The sequence below is a fragment of the Mustela nivalis genome (genome assembly GCF_964662115.1).
Source record: "Mustela nivalis genome assembly, contig: HAP1_SCAFFOLD_2705, whole genome shotgun sequence".
Lineage (NCBI taxonomy): Eukaryota > Metazoa > Chordata > Mammalia > Carnivora > Mustelidae > Mustela > Mustela nivalis.
In genome coordinates, this window is record NW_028133960.1 from 36551 (window position 1) to 45918 (window position 9368).

A 9368-nucleotide genomic window follows, 5' to 3' on the forward strand; every position below is an offset into this window, starting at 1 on the left:
TACTCTGCTTGCTGCCCCCCCACTTGTCCTCTCTCTCAGAGAAATAAATAAAATCTTTAAAAAAATTTTTTTTTTCTAAACCTGAATATTGATCAAATTTAAAACCATTAGTTTAATTGGGTAGCAATCACCCCTTACCAATTCTGTTTGTAAATATACTTCTATTAATAATAAAGTAAGTGAAAATAAATTCTGTGGCGAGAATTTTATTTCATCCTTTGTGAAAACTATAAATGTCCTTACATATTATTGTGTTGGGTTGGGGTGCCTGGATCTAGATACTTATCTTTAACTTCTACTTTGTTGTCTTCACATGGAGAAAATCTGATTCCACCCCAGTTCCCAGCACAACTGGACTTGGGAATGCTGGGAAATGGGCAGCACTAAAATATGTGAGAAAATGAAGGGGATATAAATTGCTGAGTATTATCATCATCTTGATGGCAGAGTCTTTTTCTCTTCTTTAGGCATAGATTTAGGGACTAGGAAGAAAGATAAAATTGAACTCTGTAAGTCTAGGCAAGAATGGAAGGGCCATAATCCAAACCACTCTTGAAGTTCTATTGAAGATGAGCTGCTTTGCCATTATTGCAAATTGCCCTGCAATTTTTAAAGGTAACTATAAAGACCTGAAGTTTTTATCTGTAGGAAAGTGATGGAACAAAAGCCAGGCTTATTTAGAAAGTTGCAGCTGATTAAAAAAGAGTCAAGGAAATCAAGCTCGATTCTGGAAATTTCCATGCATATTAGTTCTTCATAACTACAAATGGAATTCTATTAAGTGCTGAAGCTGTCACTTAAGGACCTTCTAAATTACTTGCCATAACAATAGAGATATCAAAAAGGAATGATATTCAGTATGTGGTTACTTGAAATAAACAACAAAGAAGATGCCTCTCAGCTTTGCATGCAAAAAATCTCCATTAGATAAGGAATTAATTAATCCTAAAGAGATCCTGAACAATTGTTATATTTAACAAACTTCATTGAGGATCTTACATCATTCACACTGAGATTCACACTGAGGATACAAAAAGCATTTACATGGCAAAACTTTGTAACCTTTAAAAGTTTACAACTGAATAATAAATATAAGACACATATAAAAACAAAATACATAATGATACATAGATTAAATGTGTTACATCCAAGTGACACAGCCAAATGGACTACAGGAATTCAGGGAAATAATTAGAGTGCCATGGGTAAGTGCTTTATAAACAGGAAGAATGGGCTTGCATCCCTTTCCATCACCCTCTACCTATGTGACCCTAGGCATGTTAAGTAGCATGTTTATGCCTCAGTTTCCTCATCTGTAAAATGGGTGTAATAAAGGTAACTACTGTACAAAATTGCTTTAAGAATTAAATAGAATAATGTATTTAAAACCCTTGGTATGGAGTCTGGCAACAGTAAGTACCCAATAAATATTACCCATCCTAGTTAATTAGTGGAGGAATGATAACTGAAGATGGGGTCTATAGCTGAGCTGAGATCTTTTCAAAAATGTTATGAAAGATCCAATTTAAACAAACAGAGAAGAGAGGAGAGATAATAACTCAAAGCAAGGACCAACATGAGAAAATACCCGGGAAAGCGGGGATGCCTGGGTGGCTCAGTCAGTCAAGTGCCTGCTTTCAGCTCAGGTCATGATCTCAGGGTCCTGGGATCAAGCCCCACATTGGGCTCTCTGCAGCAGAAAGCCTGCTTCTCCCTCTCCCTCTGCCCACCGCTCTGCCTACTTGTGCTCTCTGTGTGTGTGTCAAATAAATAAATAAAATCTTTAAAAAAAAAAATACAGGGAAAAAAGCATGCACAGGGCATGCTGTGGACTTGATGAATTTGAACACAGCTAAGCAATAGTTCTTAACTTTTAAAATTGAATAAAAAAGCCAAGGACATGAGCAGCAAATTCACCAGTTATGAAATAATTAGTAAACACATACATGAGAACAAATTCAGTCCTACTAGGAATCAAAAAATGCAAACTAAAACCCAATGAAAGGGAAATTGACAAAAAATGGTGGATTAAGCACACAAATCTAATTATTCTCTTAACTCCAACTCCCAAAATGACAGGAATGATACAAAGAAGACAGAACAAAGTGCTATCAGCAGACAAAAATGTGAAATTCTTGAACTATAAAAATCACATTATACCAGATTGATGGAGGAAACCCAAAAGAGTCTGGAGGGAAAAAAAAAAAAAAAAGACAGCTGCAGTGATGTTAGCCATTCTGGAGGTTATCCAAGCTCATAGATAATTAAAACATGAAGGAGTTTGGGATGATCAATGGGGGGATTATTGGGTAACTGCTATAACAGATACGTCCTGAAACTTCTATGGTTTGACACAATAGAAGTTAATTTCCTTTACTCACATCACATGCCATGGACAGTAGGGATGGGTGCGGGAGTTTCTGAGAAGGGAGCTGCTACATTCCATCATTCAGACTGATGGAAGCCTTACCAACTTCAAACTACAGCTTTGGTATTTCCCTGGGATAAGAAAGAAGACAGATGCAGTCACACCCTTAGAGTGCAGGTAAGTGGGGTGCCTATCTTGAAGCATGCCCCTCAGGGATTCCTGGGCCTTGAAGCATCTTCCTTGAAATGTTCTCTGTCTGGTGCCTGGGTCTGCTTGGAGACAGTCAACCAGAAGTGGTGCTTTAAGGCTGGACCTTGTCCAATGTGGGTCATGCTCACCGAAAGTCCCTTTACCAAGTTCCCCCCCATTGACTGGGGAAAGATAGGGGCTACATGAGTATTTCTTCCCTCTCTTGCCCTCTTTCTCTGGAGCCCAATTACGTATGGCTTGATTGCTTGATATTGTCCCATAAATCATGAGGCCTTCTTTCCAGACTTCTTGCTCTCTGCTTTCTTTTGGATGGTTTCTATTACTGTCTTGAAGCACAATGATCTTGTCTTCTCCGCTGCTTAATCTCTCTCAATTCCACCTGGTCTCTTCTTCATTTCAGATATGGTATTTTTTCATCTTTAAAAGTTCCTTTTGGAATCTGTATCTTCCATTTGTCTTTTCAACATGCTCATATTTTCTTCTACCTTCTTGAACATATGGAATATATTTATAATAGCTGCTTCAATGTTATTTTCTGCTAGTTCCATTATCTCAAGCTTGTTGTATTCCTTTGAATAACGTTGAATATTTTTTCTGGCCTACAAAGAAGTTATGGTGTCAGTTGAATGTTTTCAAGACTTACTTTTTTTAGGGGGTGTCTAGATGGCTCAGTTGGTTAAGTGTCCTACTCTTAACTTCAGCTCAGGTCCTGATCTCAGGGTCCTGGGATTGAGCCCTGTGTGGGGGCTTCCTGCTCAGCAGGGAATCTGTCTCCCTCTCTTTCTGCCCCTCCCCCACTCATGCACCCTCTGTCTCTCCAATAAATAAATAAATAAACTTTTTTTTTTTTAAGATTTACTTATTTTAAATTTTATAGTTTTTGTTTTGTTTTGTTTTGTTTCCAGTAGGCTCCATGACCAGCATGGAACCCAATGAGGGGTTTGAACTGACGACCCTGAGTTTCCACTATGGCTGGTGAAAACATGAACTATTCCCAGGTTTATTTGAGTTCCAATAATTTTTCTATCTTCTTTCTGATGGTTGCTTTTCTGGTCTCAGAGAGTTTTCACTGAAACACAGATCAGTACTCAGCCAAAACCTCAGGAGGATCCCTCAGCAGGATCCTTAACTGCTTGCTCTCCCGCCTTCTCCCTCTGTAACTCCTTCACCCTTCTTCCCACAGCTACATTCTCTGGGGGTCTCTGACCTACAAGTTGTTGACATCCTGGTCTTCCCAAACTCAGTCTCTGTCTCCACAATTAACTGAGACTACTTCGTTTTGTTTGGGTTCCTCCTCCTTGTGCTGTGGCCTGGTAATTGGTTCTCGGAGATGAGTTGGTGCAGTCATAGAGCTTGCCTTCTCTTGGGAATGTATTTCTTGCTGCTTCTTATCCAATGTCAGGAAACTGCTGTTCCACTGTTCTGTGTATCTTGTCCAGATTTTCTAGTTAAACTGATAGATCCTCTTCATTTCTTCTGGTACAGAAACCTCTCTATGTAGCTTTAATTTACATTTCTCTGATACTAATTTCTTGATCAAAGGACATGTACATTTCAAAATTATGAGACATACTACTTGCTCTCTCAAAGGTGATGTTAAAAATTTATACCCCACCAAGAGTTCTGGAGAGTGTCTTCCTGCATTGGTGCCAGTACTAATAATTGCCAGTCTTAAAAACACCAGATATGGATAGACAGTAATCAGAATAGGAAACACAGTTGCCTTTAAATGTATGAAAATTTGTTTAATCCTGGATAGAATATAGAAATGCAAAGCACAATATTAGGAAGAAAGTAATTTAGTAAAAATAGAGACCATGCAAAAAAAAATCAAACAATATGTTATTAATCAAAGAAGATATTGCATTCATGAAACAAAAACAGGATGCTAGTTTTTAGAAGTAATTTACAAACAAAAATAATGCTCTCTTAAGTTCAATACATGATCACAAAAGTTAACAAAAACATAAAGGAGTTGAGGAAATTTCCCATATGTGACACAGTCACACATAAAGAAGACAAAGATCTGGGAAATAAGAGAAAAAGAAAAAAAAAATGAAACCCAATCCAGGAAACGCAATGCCTGAGTAGTACAAGCCCCAGAAACAGAGAAAAAAGAGGAAGAAATTATCAACAAAATGACTGAGGGACATTCCAACAAACTGAGATATTGGATTGAAAGGATCCACTGAGTGCTTGATACAAGCGGGTGAAAATAAACCTAGATGATTACTGTGAAATTTCAAAACACTGAACCAAAGAAAAGATTCTGTAAGTTTTGAGAAGAGAGGTAGAGGAAGAAGTCCATGTAACTGGATGTCTCAGGAGCTGCACTACAGGCTAGAAGACAATGGGAAAACGACTTCAAATGATACCCAACCTAGAGTTCAATCCTCAACCAAGCTATCAAACAAGTGTGGAAGTGGAATATAGGCATTTTCAGATCTTCATGATCTCAAAAAAAAAAAAAAAAAAAAAAAAATCAATCTCCCACTAATCCATTAGTAAGTAAAACTTAATAATGTGTTCTATCAAAATGAGGAAGCAAGCCAAGAAAGAGAAAAACATGGGACTTAGGAAAACAGGAGATACAACACAACAGGGAATCAAATGGAATCTCTAGGGGGAAAGTGAAGAAAGAGCCCAAGATGGCAGTCAGATAACAAGTATTCCGAGCAATCAGAACAGTCTTACTCAAAAGACTGACACACTGAGGATGATCATTAGCAAGATTCTCTTGCCTTTTGCCAACCTTGTAATCTGAGGACCAAATGCCCAAATAAAGCCTCGCCCAGTTTCTCATATACACGTGGCTTGCATGAACCATGGGCTAATGCCTTTCTTCTCCACTCCACATTCTGACTCTTGAATCAGGTGAGAATATTCATTTCTTTCTAGAGAAGTGTTTTGCTTCTCTAGAAGTGGAAAGTTTGAGGTAGGTCATAGTAAGCCTAAAATTACAACGCAGTCTCTTCCTTTCATCCTGTTCCTCCTGGGCATCCATTACCAGGCCCACCTACTTCCACCAGATTCCCCCACTGGGCTAAGTCTTGCTTCCCAAAATTCACCTTCTAACGATGCATCCTGACTTCCCTAAGAGGGACTCCTAAGAATTTTCAGGAAAGTTGAGGCCAGGATATGACCCAGTCATTATGCAAGTTATGTTTTCTGTTTCATCTAAGAGTGCCCATATTGCATTTTCCTTACACGGTGAGGTTGGTGCTTGCTACTCAGTTTTTTCATGTATTGTTGAAGGATACATGTGTGGGTGATTAAACCATGCATTGTTTCAAGGATACATGCGTGGGTGATAAAGCTATGAAAAGAAACACTGTAAGGAATATAAAATGAGCGTAACAGTTCCACTAGAAGGGTGAAAAGGAGGGACCCAGAGCTGTTTCTAAAGTGTTGGTAATGTTTTGATCTAGTTAGTGTATTTACAACTTTTCATTTTATAATAATTCTTTAAAATACACATATGCATTTTATACACTCTTCTATGTGTGTGATACACTTCACAATAAAAAGAAAACATGTAGCAACATAATAATGTTCATAACTGGAAAAATGGGCCATAAGCTATGAATTTATGAAGCTATGATTACAACTATGTGCATTATATGACTAGAGGGAAAGAATGGAAGGCAGTTATACCTAAAAGAGAGCAGTAAATTATGGTTGAAAGATCATGTGTGATTTTTCTCAAAAACAGGACAGATTTCAAATGTTATCAAATGAATTATCCGATATAATCCTCAGCATTCTGCAAGCAAAGATTTTCACAACCCTCATATTATAAATGGAGAAGCAGAACTTACATAGTTTAACAAACTTGCCCATAATCTCACCATCAAGGAACAGTGGACCTGGGGACTCAAACCTCCATTGCCATACAACCTCCCTATGCCATTCATTTCTCTTGCCTTGGTTAGGTAACAACCTCACCAAACCTCAGCATCCTCATCTTTAAAATAATAATAATGCTGATGGGGCTTTATAACAAGAGTTGTCAGGATTAAATAAAGTATGTAAAGTACTTACATACAACCTAGCCCCTTGAAGCACTCGATAACTACTACACATCAGTAATAGTAATGTTAATATTAAGGATTAATCAGATGGTAGAGTTCAGTACCACGTACCTAGGCATTAGGCAAAGAAGAACGAATATGAGTTCATTGTCCAGCAGAAACAGACAAACAAATTCAAGAACCTATGGAAATGATGGAGGTATACATATACATGTGATGCCACGAGAACAGAGGAGAGGCACTTGATTGGACCTGGCCAGGTGAAGGCAGTTGGGGGAAAGTTCCTAGGGGGTGTTACATACTCTGAGATGTGCAGGTGAATTGGAAAGGAGTCTATGTCCAGGCTATGCCCTCAACCCTTACCAGAGAAAGGAAAAATGATGATCCTGGAGCTGAGATAAGGATATTACCATCCCAGAATTAAATCTTGCATACTAAAACGATCTACAGTGGGGGCCTTCATGGCTCAGCAGTTGAGTGTCCGACTCCTGATTCCGGCTCAGGTCATGATCTCATGAGTCATGGGATTGAGCCCTGTGTCAGGCTCCATGCTCAGCTGGGGGTCCCTGGAGTTTCTCTCCCTCTGCCCCACCCCCGGCCTCCCTTCTACTCACACGTGCTCACACTGTCCTTCTCACAGATGAATGAGTCTTTAAAAAAGAAAAAAATTAAACTAAATGGTCTACAGTGACTTTTGTATCAAGAGATTAAAGACAAAGGGTCATTGGTTTTGACAATTAAAAAACTAGTTTCAGAGAAACTTGAGTATGTGCCAGGAATTACACAATACCAAAGTATTGCTCATTTTGTTAGAAGTGATACGGTGGTTATACTTCTTTAATGTCTTTCTATTAGAGAGTTCAATTTCCAAAGTTAACTCACACAAATGGCCCGCAGTAATGATGGGATGGGAATGGGGTGATGATTATTAAAAAATAAAATAAAATAAGAAATATATCACCAGGAATTCAATGAGAATAATCTTACCCCTACTTTTATGTATATTTGACATTTTCCATGATAAAAATTTCAAATTAAAAAAAGTCACAAGCAACCTCGAAGAAAGCCACTTCAGATAAATGTTGTGGGGAGAAGACAGATGGCAAAGGGTCAGAGAGCCCATGGGCGGAGACACGAAGACAATGAGTACAAGGTGACTCGAGAATTTTGGCCATAGTTCCGTGAAGGATCAGGTGGGGAAAACGAAGATAAGAAAGAGATAAATTATACACAGATATAAACACGGTTCGGCTATAAGGGAAATCTAAGCACAGTTGTAGGTCTAAAGGAAGAAGCTAGGGGAGGGAGGAAGATTGAAAGGGAAAAAAGAAGAGACAGTAGATTAAAATCCCAGATAGCAGGCAAGGGTCCTAAGGAGGGAGATGATTCAGCCAGCAATGAGAGAGCAAAAGAAACTGCTTTCAAACCCCTGTCAGCTGGGGAAAATGCCAGCCTGGCCCCCCCTGTTTCAGAAAGACGGCAGCCATCACCACCATGGGCCGGTGGGGAGCTTCTGAGGCCAGGCCTGACAGAGAAGGGCAGAGGTTACCAACAAAAGGAAGGGGAAAAGGAGTGAGGAAGCATACAGATTGCAGGGAGACAGCTACTCAAAGTGAAAACTCTGACCGAAAAGAGACTGCTATTGGGGCGAATCATATCATTCAGCCACAGGCCTGTGCCTCACCACTCAGTCCCAACAGATTCCGGCAAAAAGAGCGCACACAGTCTCAGGTCTCCAGCTCAGGAAAAACAGGGCGTCTGGCCCAGGTTGGAGTTAGCAATCTCTGGGTTCATATGGACTCAGCCTAAGGTAAAGGTAAAGAGGTGAAAGGGAACTATGTCCATTTCCCAGAATTTCCAAGACCCAGATTCAACAGGCCCTGAATCTCAAAGGTCAGTCCGAACCTGGGCCAACATTTTTGGTCTAGAATGGCAACAGGCTGCTGAAATGGCGACTCACTAACAGATTCCATGCTATTATCCGACATTAAATTTAATGATGCAGGAATTTTGGCTCACCATTTCTCTGTAACTCAATTCTCTTAAATTGGCCCGTGGTGGGAGAAAATTATTCCAAGGTAATTACCATAAGAAAAAAATTATGTCAATGAGATGAATGATTCCTCTCCTCCATGCAAACCAAAGAAATATTTCCCACCTTTCCCCCTACATCCATCCAAAAAGGTATGTGAATCAGCAGTCCTTTGAAAGACAACAATAACTTCCAATTGTTTAGAAACTAGAATTCCACCAGAACAAATTATTTTCTTAACAATGCCAGCTGAGGAAGTGCGAACTATTTGTTGCACTGTTTAGTTGCTTTAATAGGGCATCATTAACATTCCCTCTTCCGTTCACTACTTGAGATGCAAAGCCAGGGAAATGGTCCACTAGGTGTGAGTACAGATACTCTAATTAGCGACATTGTAACCAGGGTTTCTGCCCACTGATATGCTAAATCATGTGAATTGCATGAATAGTGAAAGAAGAGTGTGGCATGTCTTTCAGATCTGCCTTCTGAGCTGAATCCGTATTCTATTTCTAATTAGAGCTACACAGATTTGCTATATAAAATTTCGTATTTCTAACTCTGCCTCCATCTGTTACTGACTCTTCCTTAGAGCCACAGTCCTCCCAGCAATAATCCCTCCTGCGTGTGTGGTTTTTTCCTTCCTGGGACAAAATCCATTTGACCTCACCAGGAGTTCTCAATGACAATACCTGAAGCGCAGAGTTATTCTTGGAGAACAGTTTGCCCA